The following is a 15,099-nucleotide window of genomic DNA, read 5'->3' as shown; positions in this document are numbered from 1 at the left end:
GGCAGCTTTTGGGCCTCCAAAACACCCATTTATGGAGCTTTTGGGCTCAGAAACCCCTGTTTATGGAGGTTTTGGGCTCAAAAAGACCCATTGAGGGAGCTTTTGGGTTCAAACGCAGCAATTTAATGATATCTGGGGGTCAGAAACCCCCACCTAGGGAGCTTTTGGGCTCAGAAACAGCAATGTAGGGAGCTCTGGGGCTCAGAAACAGGCACTTAATCAGCTTTTGGGCCTCCAAAACATCTGTTGAGGCAGCATTTGAGCTCAGCAAAAACAATGCAGGGAGCTCTGGAGCTCAGCAGGAGCAATTTAGGTAGGTTTTGGGCCAAGAAATACCCAGTTATGGGGCTTCTGGGCCTCAGAACCCCCCAGCTAGGGAGACTTTGGGCTCAGGAACACCAATTTGGGGGCTTTGGGGCTCAGAAACACCCACCTAGGGAGCTTTTGGGGTAAGAACCAGCAATTTAGGGAGCTTTGGGGCTCAAAAGACCGACTTAGGTAGATTTTGGGCTCAGAAACAGTGACTTAGGGAGGTTTTTGGCTCCAAAGCAGCAATTTAGGGAGCTCTTAGCCTGAGAAACACCCACTTAGGCAGCTTTTGGGCCTCCTAACCACCCTTTTTGGGAGCTTTGGGGCTCAGAAACACCTATTTAGGGATCTTTTGGGCTCAAAACCAGCAATTTAAAGAGATTTGGGGCTCAGAAACCCCCACCCGGGGAGCTTTTGTGCTAAGAAACAGCAATTTAGGGAGCTCTGGGGCTCCAAAATGTCAATATAGGGAGCTTTTGGGCTCAGAAACAGTGACTTAGGGAGGTTTTTGGCTCCAAAGCAGCAATTTAGGGAGCTCTTGGCCCGAGAAACACCCACTTCGGCAGCTTTTGGGCCTCCAAAACAGCCTTTTAGGGAGCCTTTGGGCTCCAAAAGACCCATTGAGGGAGCTTTTGGGCTCAGAAACTGCGACTGCGGGTGGTTTTTAGGTGAGAAACAGCAATGTAGGGAGCTCTGGGGCCAAAAGCGGCAATTTAGGGAGGTCTTGGGCCTAACAAACACCCACTTGGGCAGCTTTTGGGCCTCCAAAACAGCCTTTTAGGGAGATTTTGGGCTCAAAAGCAGCAACTGAATGAGATTTGGGGCTCAAAAACACTCACCTGGGGACCTTTTGGGCTCAGAAACAGCAATTTAGGGAGCTGTGGGCTCCAAATTGTTGATTTAGGGAGATTTTGGGCTCAGAAACAGTGACTTAGGGAGGTTTTTCACTCAAAAGCAGCAATGTAGGGAGCTCTTGGCCCAGGAAACACCCACTTCGGCAGCTTTTGGGCCTCCAAAACACCCTTTTAGGGATGTTTTGGGCTCAGAAAGACCCATTGAGGGAGCTTTTGGGCTCAGAAACAACGACTTAAGGTGGTTTTCAGCTGAGAAACAGCAATGTAGGGAGCTCTGGGGCCCAAAAGCAGCAATTTAGGGAGGTCTTGGGCCTGAGAAACACCCACTTGGGCAGCTTTTGGGCCTCCAAAACACCCTTTTAGGGAGCTTTTGTGCTCAGAAACACCTGTCTGGGGAGATTTTGGCCTCAGAAAGTCCCATTGAGGGAGATTTTGGGCTTGGAATCAGCAAGTTAGGGTTGTTTTCAGCTGAGAAACAGCACTTTAGGGAGCTCTGGGGCTCCAAACCAGCAACTTATGGAGCTCTTGGCCCAGGAAACACCCACTTAGGCAGCTTTTGGGCCTCCAAAACAGCCTTTTTGGGAGCTTTGGGGCTCAGAAACACCTATTTAGGGATCTTTTGGGCTCAAAACCAGCAATTTAAAGAGATTTGGGGCTCAGAAACCCCCACCCGGGGAGCTTTTGTGCTAAGAAACAGCAATTTAGGGAGCTCTGGGGCTCCAAAATGTCAATATAGGGAGCTTTTGGGCTCAGAAACAGTGACTTAGGGAGGTTTTTGGCTCCAAAGCAGCAATTTAGGGAGCTCTTGGCCCGAGAAACACCCACTTCGGCAGCTTTTGGGCCTCCAAAACAGCCTTTTAGGGAGCCTTTGGGCTCCAAAAGACCCATTGAGGGAGCTTTTGGGCTCAGAAACTGCGACTGCGGGTGGTTTTTAGGTGAGAAACAGCAATGTAGGGAGCTCTGGGGCCAAAAGCGGCAATTTAGGGAGGTCTTGGGCCTAACAAACACCCACTTGGGCAGCTTTTGGGCCTCCAAAACAGCCTTTTAGGGAGCTTTTGAGGTCAGGAAAAACTGCAGGGAGCTTTGTGGCTAAGAAACATCCATTTTGGAGCTTTGAGGCTCAGAAAAGCCAAGGCAGGGAGCGACTTAGGAAGCTTTTGTGCTAAGAAACAGCAACGGAGGGAGTTTTGGGGCTCCAAAAGACCAACTTAGGGAGCTTTTGGGCTCAGAAACAGCACCTTAGGGTGGTTTTCAGCTAAGTAAGAGCAATTTCAAGAGCTTTGGGGCTCAAAACGAGCAATTGAATGAGATCTGGGGCTCAGAAACACCCAGCTGGGGAGCTTTTGCACTAAGAGCGAGCAATGTAGGGAGCTCTGGGGCTCCAAAATGTCGATTTAGGGAGCTTTTGTGCTCGGAAACAGTGGTTTAGGGAGGTTCTTGGCTCAAAACGAGCAATTTAGGGAGCTCTTGGCCTGAGCAACACCACCTTAGGCAGCTTTTGGGCCTCCAAAACACCCATTTATGGAGCTTTTGGGCTCAGAAACCCCTGTTTATGGAGGTTTTGGGCTCAAAAAGACCCATTGAGGGAGCTTTTGGGTTCAAACGCAGCAATTTAATGATATCTGGGGGTCAGAAACCCCCACCTAGGGAGCTTTTGGGCTCAGAAACAGCAATGTAGGGAGCTCTGGGGCTCAGAAACAGGCACTTAATCAGCTTTTGGGCCTCCAAAACATCTGTTGAGGCAGCATTTGAGCTCAGCAAAAACAATGCAGGGAGCTCTGGAGCTCAGCAGGAGCAATTTAGGTAGGTTTTGGGCCAAGAAATACCCAGTTATGGGGCTTCTGGGCCTCAGAACCCCCCAGCTAGGGAGACTTTGGGCTCAGGAACACCAATTTGGGGGCTTTGGGGCTCAGAAACACCCACCTAGGGAGCTTTTGGGGTAAGAACCAGCAATTTAGGGAGCTTTGGGGCTCAAAAGACCGACTTAGGTAGATTTTGGGCTCAGAAACAGTGACTTAGGGAGGTTTTTGGCTCCAAAGCAGCAATTTAGGGAGCTCTTAGCCTGAGAAACACCCACTTAGGCAGCTTTTGGGCCTCCTAACCACCCTTTTTGGGAGCTTTGGGGCTCAGAAACACCTATTTAGGGATCTTTTGGGCTCAAAACCAGCAATTTAAAGAGATTTGGGGCTCAGAAACCCCCACCCGGGGAGCTTTTGTGCTAAGAAACAGCAATTTAGGGAGCTCTGGGGCTCCAAAATGTCAATATAGGGAGCTTTTGGGCTCAGAAACAGTGACTTAGGGAGGTTTTTGGCTCCAAAGCAGCAATTTAGGGAGCTCTTGGCCCGAGAAACACCCACTTCGGCAGCTTTTGGGCCTCCAAAACAGCCTTTTAGGGAGCCTTTGGGCTCCAAAAGACCCATTGAGGGAGCTTTTGGGCTCAGAAACTGCGACTGCGGGTGGTTTTTAGGTGAGAAACAGCAATGTAGGGAGCTCTGGGGCCAAAAGCGGCAATTTAGGGAGGTCTTGGGCCTAACAAACACCCACTTGGGCAGCTTTTGGGCCTCCAAAACAGCCTTTTAGGGAGATTTTGGGCTCAAAAGCAGCAACTGAATGAGATTTGGGGCTCAAAAACACTCACCTGGGGACCTTTTGGGCTCAGAAACAGCAATTTAGGGAGCTGTGGGCTCCAAATTGTTGATTTAGGGAGATTTTGGGCTCAGAAACAGTGACTTAGGGAGGTTTTTGGCTCCAAAGCAGCAATTTAGGGAGCTCTTAGCCTGAGAAACACCCACTTAGGCAGCTTTTGGGCCTCCTAACCACCCTTTTTGGGAGCTTTGGGGCTCAGAAACACCTATTTAGGGATCTTTTGGGCTCAAAACCAGCAATTTAAAGAGATTTGGGGCTCAGAAACCCCCACCCGGGGAGCTTTTGTGCTAAGAAACAGCAATTTAGGGAGCTCTGGGGCTCCAAAATGTCAATATAGGGAGCTTTTGGGCTCAGAAACAGTGACTTAGGGAGGTTTTTGGCTCCAAAGCAGCAATTTAGGGAGCTCTTGGCCCGAGAAACACCCACTTCGGCAGCTTTTGGGCCTCCAAAACAGCCTTTTAGGGAGCCTTTGGGCTCCAAAAGACCCATTGAGGGAGCTTTTGGGCTCAGAAACTGCGACTGCGGGTGGTTTTTAGGTGAGAAACAGCAATGTAGGGAGCTCTGGGGCCAAAAGCGGCAATTTAGGGAGGTCTTGGGCCTAACAAACACCCACTTGGGCAGCTTTTGGGCCTCCAAAACAGCCTTTTAGGGAGATTTTGGGCTCAAAAGCAGCAACTGAATGAGATTTGGGGCTCAAAAACACTCACCTGGGGACCTTTTGGGCTCAGAAACAGCAATTTAGGGAGCTGTGGGCTCCAAATTGTTGATTTAGGGAGATTTTGGGCTCAGAAACAGTGACTTAGGGAGGTTTTTCACTCAAAAGCAGCAATGTAGGGAGCTCTTGGCCCAGGAAACACCCACTTCGGCAGCTTTTGGGCCTCCAAAACACCCTTTTAGGGATGTTTTGGGCTCAGAAAGACCCATTGAGGGAGCTTTTGGGCTCAGAAACAACGACTTAAGGTGGTTTTCAGCTGAGAAACAGCAATGTAGGGAGCTCTGGGGCCCAAAAGCAGCAATTTAGGGAGGTCTTGGGCCTGAGAAACACCCACTTGGGCAGCTTTTGGGCCTCCAAAACACCCTTTTAGGGAGCTTTTGTGCTCAGAAACACCTGTCTGGGGAGATTTTGGCCTCAGAAAGTCCCATTGAGGGAGATTTTGGGCTTGGAATCAGCAAGTTAGGGTTGTTTTCAGCTGAGAAACAGCACTTTAGGGAGCTCTGGGGCTCCAAACCAGCAACTTATGGAGCTCTTGGCCCAGGAAACACCCACTTAGGCAGCTTTTGGGCCTCCAAAACAGCCTTTTTGGGAGCTTTGGGGCTCAGAAACACCTATTTAGGGATCTTTTGGGCTCAAAACCAGCAATTTAAAGAGATTTGGGGCTCAGAAACCCCCACCCGGGGAGCTTTTGTGCTAAGAAACAGCAATTTAGGGAGCTCTGGGGCTCCAAAATGTCAATATAGGGAGCTTTTGGGCTCAGAAACAGTGACTTAGGGAGGTTTTTGGCTCCAAAGCAGCAATTTAGGGAGCTCTTGGCCCGAGAAACACCCACTTCGGCAGCTTTTGGGCCTCCAAAACAGCCTTTTAGGGAGCCTTTGGGCTCCAAAAGACCCATTGAGGGAGCTTTTGGGCTCAGAAACTGCGACTGCGGGTGGTTTTTAGGTGAGAAACAGCAATGTAGGGAGCTCTGGGGCCAAAAGCGGCAATTTAGGGAGGTCTTGGGCCTAACAAACACCCACTTGGGCAGCTTTTGGGCCTCCAAAACAGCCTTTTAGGGAGCTTTTGAGGTCAGGAAAAACTGCAGGGAGCTTTGTGGCTAAGAAACATCCATTTTGGAGCTTTGAGGCTCAGAAAAGCCAAGGCAGGGAGCGACTTAGGAAGCTTTTGTGCTAAGAAACAGCAACGGAGGGAGTTTTGGGGCTCCAAAAGACCAACTTAGGGAGCTTTTGGGCTCAGAAACAGCACCTTAGGGTGGTTTTCAGCTAAGTAAGAGCAATTTCAAGAGCTTTGGGGCTCAAAACGAGCAATTGAATGAGATCTGGGGCTCAGAAACACCCAGCTGGGGAGCTTTTGCACTAAGAGCGAGCAATGTAGGGAGCTCTGGGGCTCCAAAATGTCGATTTAGGGAGCTTTTGTGCTCGGAAACAGTGGTTTAGGGAGGTTCTTGGCTCAAAACGAGCAATTTAGGGAGCTCTTGGCCTGAGCAACACCACCTTAGGCAGCTTTTGGGCCTCCAAAACACCCATTTATGGAGCTTTTGGGCTCAGAAACCCCTGTTTATGGAGGTTTTGGGCTCAAAAAGACCCATTGAGGGAGCTTTTGGGTTCAAACGCAGCAATTTAATGATATCTGGGGGTCAGAAACCCCCACCTAGGGAGCTTTTGGGCTCAGAAACAGCAATGTAGGGAGCTCTGGGGCTCAGAAACAGGCACTTAATCAGCTTTTGGGCCTCCAAAACATCTGTTGAGGCAGCATTTGAGCTCAGCAAAAACAATGCAGGGAGCTCTGGAGCTCAGCAGGAGCAATTTAGGTAGGTTTTGGGCCAAGAAATACCCAGTTATGGGGCTTCTGGGCCTCAGAACCCCCCAGCTAGGGAGACTTTGGGCTCAGGAACACCAATTTGGGGGCTTTGGGGCTCAGAAACACCCACCTAGGGAGCTTTTGGGGTAAGAACCAGCAATTTAGGGAGCTTTGGGGCTCAAAAGACCGACTTAGGTAGATTTTGGGCTCAGAAACAGTGACTTAGGGAGGTTTTTGGCTCCAAAGCAGCAATTTAGGGAGCTCTTAGCCTGAGAAACACCCACTTAGGCAGCTTTTGGGCCTCCTAACCACCCTTTTTGGGAGCTTTGGGGCTCAGAAACACCTATTTAGGGATCTTTTGGGCTCAAAACCAGCAATTTAAAGAGATTTGGGGCTCAGAAACCCCCACCCGGGGAGCTTTTGTGCTAAGAAACAGCAATTTAGGGAGCTCTGGGGCTCCAAAATGTCAATATAGGGAGCTTTTGGGCTCAGAAACAGTGACTTAGGGAGGTTTTTGGCTCCAAAGCAGCAATTTAGGGAGCTCTTGGCCCGAGAAACACCCACTTCGGCAGCTTTTGGGCCTCCAAAACAGCCTTTTAGGGAGCCTTTGGGCTCCAAAAGACCCATTGAGGGAGCTTTTGGGCTCAGAAACTGCGACTGCGGGTGGTTTTTAGGTGAGAAACAGCAATGTAGGGAGCTCTGGGGCCAAAAGCGGCAATTTAGGGAGGTCTTGGGCCTAACAAACACCCACTTGGGCAGCTTTTGGGCCTCCAAAACAGCCTTTTAGGGAGCTTTTGAGGTCAGGAAAAACTGCAGGGAGCTTTGTGGCTAAGAAACATCCATTTTGGAGCTTTGAGGCTCAGAAAAGCCAAGGCAGGGAGCGACTTAGGAAGCTTTTGTGCTAAGAAACAGCAACGGAGGGAGTTTTGGGGCTCCAAAAGACCAACTTAGGGAGCTTTTGGGCTCAGAAACAGCACCTTAGGGTGGTTTTCAGCTAAGTAAGAGCAATTTCAAGAGCTTTGGGGCTCAAAACGAGCAATTGAATGAGATCTGGGGCTCAGAAACACCCAGCTGGGGAGCTTTTGCACTAAGAGCGAGCAATGTAGGGAGCTCTGGGGCTCCAAAATGTCGATTTAGGGAGCTTTTGTGCTCGGAAACAGTGGTTTAGGGAGGTTCTTGGCTCAAAACGAGCAATTTAGGGAGCTCTTGGCCTGAGCAACACCACCTTAGGCAGCTTTTGGGCCTCCAAAACACCCATTTATGGAGCTTTTGGGCTCAGAAACCCCTGTTTATGGAGGTTTTGGGCTCAAAAAGACCCATTGAGGGAGCTTTTGGGTTCAAACGCAGCAATTTAATGATATCTGGGGGTCAGAAACCCCCACCTAGGGAGCTTTTGGGCTCAGAAACAGCAATGTAGGGAGCTCTGGGGCTCAGAAACAGGCACTTAATCAGCTTTTGGGCCTCCAAAACATCTGTTGAGGCAGCATTTGAGCTCAGCAAAAACAATGCAGGGAGCTCTGGAGCTCAGCAGGAGCAATTTAGGTAGGTTTTGGGCCAAGAAATACCCAGTTATGGGGCTTCTGGGCCTCAGAACCCCCCAGCTAGGGAGACTTTGGGCTCAGGAACACCAATTTGGGGGCTTTGGGGCTCAGAAACACCCACCTAGGGAGCTTTTGGGGTAAGAACCAGCAATTTAGGGAGCTTTGGGGCTCAAAAGACCGACTTAGGTAGATTTTGGGCTCAGAAACAGTGACTTAGGGAGGTTTTTGGCTCCAAAGCAGCAATTTAGGGAGCTCTTAGCCTGAGAAACACCCACTTAGGCAGCTTTTGGGCCTCCTAACCACCCTTTTTGGGAGCTTTGGGGCTCAGAAACACCTATTTAGGGATCTTTTGGGCTCAAAACCAGCAATTTAAAGAGATTTGGGGCTCAGAAACCCCCACCCGGGGAGCTTTTGTGCTAAGAAACAGCAATTTAGGGAGCTCTGGGGCTCCAAAATGTCAATATAGGGAGCTTTTGGGCTCAGAAACAGTGACTTAGGGAGGTTTTTGGCTCCAAAGCAGCAATTTAGGGAGCTCTTGGCCCGAGAAACACCCACTTCGGCAGCTTTTGGGCCTCCAAAACAGCCTTTTAGGGAGCCTTTGGGCTCCAAAAGACCCATTGAGGGAGCTTTTGGGCTCAGAAACTGCGACTGCGGGTGGTTTTTAGGTGAGAAACAGCAATGTAGGGAGCTCTGGGGCCAAAAGCGGCAATTTAGGGAGGTCTTGGGCCTAACAAACACCCACTTGGGCAGCTTTTGGGCCTCCAAAACAGCCTTTTAGGGAGATTTTGGGCTCAAAAGCAGCAACTGAATGAGATTTGGGGCTCAAAAACACTCACCTGGGGACCTTTTGGGCTCAGAAACAGCAATTTAGGGAGCTGTGGGCTCCAAATTGTTGATTTAGGGAGATTTTGGGCTCAGAAACAGTGACTTAGGGAGGTTTTTCACTCAAAAGCAGCAATGTAGGGAGCTCTTGGCCCAGGAAACACCCACTTCGACAGCTTTTGGGCCTCCAAAACACCCTTTTAGGGATGTTTTGGGCTCAGAAAGACCCATTGAGGGAGCTTTTGGGCTCAGAAACAACGACTTAAGGTGGTTTTCAGCTGAGAAACAGCAATGTAGGGAGCTCTGGGGCCCAAAAGCAGCAATTTAGGGAGGTCTTGGGCCTGAGAAACACCCACTTGGGCAGCTTTTGGGCCTCCAAAACACCCTTTTAGGGAGCTTTTGTGCTCAGAAACACCTGTCTGGGGAGATTTTGGCCTCAGAAAGTCCCATTGAGGGAGATTTTGGGCTTGGAATCAGCAAGTTAGGGTTGTTTTCAGCTGAGAAACAGCACTTTAGGGAGCTCTGGGGCTCCAAACCAGCAACTTATGGAGCTCTTGGCCCAGGAAACACCCACTTAGGCAGCTTTTGGGCCTCCAAAACAGCCTTTTTGGGAGCTTTGGGGCTCAGAAACACCTATTTAGGGATCTTTTGGGCTCAAAACCAGCAATTTAAAGAGATTTGGGGCTCAGAAACCCCCACCCGGGGAGCTTTTGTGCTAAGAAACAGCAATTTAGGGAGCTCTGGGGCTCCAAAATGTCAATATAGGGAGCTTTTGGGCTCAGAAACAGTGACTTAGGGAGGTTTTTGGCTCCAAAGCAGCAATTTAGGGAGCTCTTGGCCCGAGAAACACCCACTTCGGCAGCTTTTGGGCCTCCAAAACAGCCTTTTAGGGAGCCTTTGGGCTCCAAAAGACCCATTGAGGGAGCTTTTGGGCTCAGAAACTGCGACTGCGGGTGGTTTTTAGGTGAGAAACAGCAATGTAGGGAGCTCTGGGGCCAAAAGCGGCAATTTAGGGAGGTCTTGGGCCTAACAAACACCCACTTGGGCAGCTTTTGGGCCTCCAAAACAGCCTTTTAGGGAGCTTTTGAGGTCAGGAAAAACTGCAGGGAGCTTTGTGGCTAAGAAACATCCATTTTGGAGCTTTGAGGCTCAGAAAAGCCAAGGCAGGGAGCGACTTAGGGAGCTTTTGTGCTAAGAAACAGCAACGGAGGGAGTTTTGGGGCTCCAAAAGACCAACTTAGGGAGCTTTTGGGCTCAGAAACAGCACCTTAGGGTGGTTTTCAGCTAAGTAAGAGCAATTTCAAGAGCTTTGGGGCTCAAAACGAGCAATTGAATGAGATTTGGGGCTCAGAAACACCCAGCTGGGGAGCTTTTGCACTAAGAGCGAGCAATGTAGGGAGCTCTGGGGCTCCAAAATGTCGATTTAGGGAGCTTTTGTGCTCAGAAACAGTGGTTTAGGGAGGTTCTTGGCTCAAAACGAGCAATTTAGGGAGCTCTTGGCCTGAGCAACACCACCTTAGGCAGCTTTTGGGCCTCCAAAACACCCATTTATGGAGCTTTTGGGCTCAGAAACCCCTGTTTATGGAGGTTTGGGGCTCAAAAAGACCCATTGAGGGAGCTTTTGGGTTCAAACGCAGCAATTTAATGATATCTGGGGGTCAGAAACCCCCACCTAGGGAGCTTTTGGGCTCAGAAACAGCAATGTAGGGAGCTCTGGGGCTCAGAAACAGGCACTTAATCAGCTTTTGGGCCTCCAAAACATCTGTTGAGGCAGCATTTGAGCTCAGCAAAAACAATGCAGGGAGCTCTGGAGCTCAGCAGGAGCAATTTAGGTAGGTTTTGGGCCAAGAAATACCCAGTTATGGGGCTTCTGGGCCTCAGAACCCCCCAGCTAGGGAGCCTTTGGGCTCAGGAACACCAATTTGGGGGCTTTGGGGCTCAGAAACACCCACCTAGGGAGCTTTTGGGGTAAGAACCAGCAATTTAGGGAGCTTTGGGGCTCAAAAGACCGACTTAGGTAGATTTTGGGCTCAGAAACAGTGACTTAGGGAGGTTTTTGGCTCCAAAGCAGCAATTTAGGGAGCTCTTAGCCTGAGAAACACCCACTTAGGCAGCTTTTGGGCCTCCTAACCACCCTTTTTGGGAGCTTTGGGGCTCAGAAACACCTATTTAGGGATCTTTTGGGCTCAAAACCAGCAATTTAAAGAGATTTGGGGCTCAGAAACCCCCACCCGGGGAGCTTTTGTGCTAAGAAACAGCAATTTAGGGAGCTCTGGGGCTCCAAAATGTCAATATAGGGAGCTTTTGGGCTCAGAAACAGTGACTTAGGGAGGTTTTTGGCTCCAAAGCAGCAATTTAGGGAGCTCTTGGCCCGAGAAACACCCACTTCGGCAGCTTTTGGGCCTCCAAAACAGCCTTTTAGGGAGATTTTCGCTCAGAAACAGCAACTTAGGGTGGATTTCCGCTAAGAAACAGCAGTTTAGGGAGCTTTGGGGTTCAAAAGCAGCAATTTAAATAGATTTGAGGCTCAGAAACACCCACCTAGGGAACTTTTGGGCTAAGAAACAGCAATGTAGGGAGCTTTGGGACTCCAAAGCAGCGACTCAGGGAGCGCTTGGCCTGAGAAACACCCACTTAGGCAGCTTTTGGGCCTCCAAAACAGCCTTTTAGGGAGATTTTGGGCTCAAAAGCAGCAACTGAATGAGATTTGGGGCTCAAAAACACTCACCTGGGGACCTTTTGGGCTCAGAAACAGCAATTTAGGGAGCTGTGGGCTCCAAATTGTTGATTTAGGGAGATTTTGGGCTCAGAAACAGTGACTTAGGGAGGTTTTTCACTCAAAAGCAGCAATGTAGGGAGCTCTTGGCCCAGGAAACACCCACTTCGGCAGCTTTTGGGCCTCCAAAACACCCTTTTAGGGATGTTTTGGGCTCAGAAAGACCCATTGAGGGAGCTTTTGGGCTCAGAAACAACGACTTAAGGTGGTTTTCAGCTGAGAAACAGCAATGTAGGGAGCTCTGGGGCCCAAAAGCAGCAATTTAGGGAGGTCTTGGGCCTGAGAAACACCCACTTGGGCAGCTTTTGGGCCTCCAAAACACCCTTTTAGGGAGCTTTTGTGCTCAGAAACACCTGTCTGGGGAGATTTTGGCCTCAGAAAGTCCCATTGAGGGAGATTTTGGGCTTGGAATCAGCAAGTTAGGGTTGTTTTCAGCTGAGAAACAGCACTTTAGGGAGCTCTGGGGCTCCAAACCAGCAACTTATGGAGCTCTTGGCCCAGGAAACACCCACTTAGGCAGCTTTTGGGCCTCCAAAACAGCCTTTTTGGGAGCTTTGGGGCTCAGAAACACCTATTTAGGGATCTTTTGGGCTCAAAACCAGCAATTTAAAGAGATTTGGGGCTCAGAAACCCCCACCCGGGGAGCTTTTGTGCTAAGAAACAGCAATTTAGGGAGCTCTGGGGCTCCAAAATGTCAATATAGGGAGCTTTTGGGCTCAGAAACAGTGACTTAGGGAGGTTTTTGGCTCCAAAGCAGCAATTTAGGGAGCTCTTGGCCCGAGAAACACCCACTTCGGCAGCTTTTGGGCCTCCAAAACAGCCTTTTAGGGAGCCTTTGGGCTCCAAAAGACCCATTGAGGGAGCTTTTGGGCTCAGAAACTGCGACTGCGGGTGGTTTTTAGGTGAGAAACAGCAATGTAGGGAGCTCTGGGGCCAAAAGCGGCAATTTAGGGAGGTCTTGGGCCTAACAAACACCCACTTGGGCAGCTTTTGGGCCTCCAAAACAGCCTTTTAGGGAGCTTTTGAGGTCAGGAAAAACTGCAGGGAGCTTTGTGGCTAAGAAACATCCATTTTGGAGCTTTGAGGCTCAGAAAAGCCAAGGCAGGGAGCGACTTAGGGAGCTTTTGTGCTAAGAAACAGCAACGGAGGGAGTTTTGGGGCTCCAAAAGACCAACTTAGGGAGCTTTTGGGCTCAGAAACAGCACCTTAGGGTGGTTTTCAGCTAAGTAAGAGCAATTTCAAGAGCTTTGGGGCTCAAAACGAGCAATTGAATGAGATTTGGGGCTCAGAAACACCCAGCTGGGGAGCTTTTGCACTAAGAGCGAGCAATGTAGGGAGCTCTGGGGCTCCAAAATGTCGATTTAGGGAGCTTTTGTGCTCAGAAACAGTGGTTTAGGGAGGTTCTTGGCTCAAAACGAGCAATTTAGGGAGCTCTTGGCCTGAGCAACACCACCTTAGGCAGCTTTTGGGCCTCCAAAACACCCATTTATGGAGCTTTTGGGCTCAGAAACCCCTGTTTATGGAGGTTTTGGGCTCAAAAAGACCCATTGAGGGAGCTTTTGGGTTCAAATGCAGCAATTTAATGATATCTGGGGGTCAGAAACCCCCACCTAGGGAGCTTTTGGGCTCAGAAACAGCAATGTAGGGAGCTCTGGGGCTCAGAAACAGGCACTTAATCAGCTTTTGGGCCTCCAAAACATCTGTTGAGGCAGCATTTGAGCTCAGCAAAAACAATGCAGGGAGCTCTGGAGCTCAGCAGGAGCAATTTAGGTAGGTTTTGGGCCAAGAAATACCCATTTATGGGGCTTCTGGGCCTCAGAACCCCCCAGCTAGGGAGACTTTGGGCTCAGGAACACCAATTTGGGGGCTTTGGGGCTCAGAAACACCCACCTAGGGAGCTTTTGGGGTAAGAACCAGCAATTTAGGGAGCTTTGGGGCTCAAAAGACCGACTTAGGTAGATTTTGGGCTCAGAAACAGTGACTTAGGGAGGTTTTTGGCTCCAAAGCAGCAATTTAGGGAGCTCTTAGCCTGAGAAACACCCACTTAGGCAGCTTTTGGGCCTCCTAACCACCCTTTTTGGGAGCTTTGGGGCTCAGAAACACCTATTTAGGGATCTTTTGGGCTCAAAACCAGCAATTTAAAGAGATTTGGGGCTCAGAAACCCCCACCCGGGGAGCTTTTGTGCTAAGAAACAGCAATTTAGGGAGCTCTGGGGCTCCAAAATGTCAATATAGGGAGCTTTTGGGCTCAGAAACAGTGACTTAGGGAGGTTTTTGGCTCCAAAGCAGCAATTTAGGGAGCTCTTGGCCCGAGAAACACCCACTTCGGCAGCTTTTGGGCCTCCAAAACAGCCTTTTAGGGAGATTTTCGCTCAGAAACAGCAACTTAGGGTGGATTTCCGCTAAGAAACAGCAGTTTAGGGAGCTTTGGGGTTCAAAAGCAGCAATTTAAATAGATTTGAGGCTCAGAAACACCCACCTAGGGAACTTTTGGGCTAAGAAACAGCAATGTAGGGAGCTTTGGGACTCCAAAGCAGCGACTCAGGGAGCGCTTGGCCTGAGAAACACCCACTTAGGCAGCTTTTGGGCCTCCAAAACACCCTTTTAGGGAGATTTTGGGCTCAAAAGCAGCAACTGAATGAGATTTGGGGCTCAAAAACACTCACCTGGGGACCTTTTGGGCTCAGAAACAGCAATTTAGGGAGCTGTGGGCTCCAAATTGTTGATTTAGGGAGGTTTTGGGCTCAGAAACATTGACTTAGGGAGGTTTTTCACTCAAAAGCAGCAATGTAGGGAGCTCTTGGCCCAGGAAACACCCACTTCGGCAGCTTTTGGGCCTCCAAAACACCCTTTTAGGGATGTTTTGGGCTCAGAAAGACCCATTGAGGGAGCTTTTGGGCTCAGAAACAACGACTTAAGGTGGTTTTCAGCTGAGAAACAGCAATGTAGGGAGCTCTGGGGCCCAAAAGCAGCAATTTAGGGAGGTCTTGGGCCTGAGAAACACCCACTTGGGCAGCTTTTGGGCCTCCAAAACACCCTTTTAGGGAGCTTTTGTGCTCAGAAACACCTGTCTGGGGAGATTTTGGCCTCAGAAAGTCCCATTGAGGGAGATTTTGGGCTTGGAATCAGCAAGTTAGGGTTGTTTTCAGCTGAGAAACAGCACTTTAGGGAGCTCTGGGGCTCCAAACCAGCAACTTATGGAGCTCTTGGCCCAGGAAACACCCACTTAGGCAGCTTTTGGGCCTCCAAAACAGCCTTTTTGGGAGCTTTGGGGCTCAGAAACACCTATTTAGGGATCTTTTGGGCTCAAAACCAGCAATTTAAAGAGATTTGGGGCTCAGAAACCCCCACCCGGGGAGCTTTTGTGCTAAGAAACAGCAATTTAGGGAGCTCTGGGGCTCCAAAATGTCAATATAGGGAGCTTTTGGGCTCAGAAACAGTGACTTAGGGAGGTTTTTGGCTCCAAAGCAGCAATTTAGGGAGCTCTTGGCCCGAGAAACACCCACTTTGGCAGCTTTTGGGCCTCCAAAACAGCCTTTTAGGGAGCCTTTGGGCTCCAAAAGACCCATTGAGGGAGCTTTTGGGCTCAGAAACTGCGACTGCGGGTGGTTTTTAGGTGAGAAACAGCAATGTAGG

The sequence above is a fragment of the Strix aluco genome, chromosome 27 (genome assembly GCF_031877795.1).
Source record: "Strix aluco isolate bStrAlu1 chromosome 27, bStrAlu1.hap1, whole genome shotgun sequence".
NCBI classification, from domain to species: domain Eukaryota; kingdom Metazoa; phylum Chordata; class Aves; order Strigiformes; family Strigidae; genus Strix; species Strix aluco.
The sequence above is the reverse complement of the archived record's forward strand: the minus strand, read 5'-3'. Positions refer to the sequence as shown.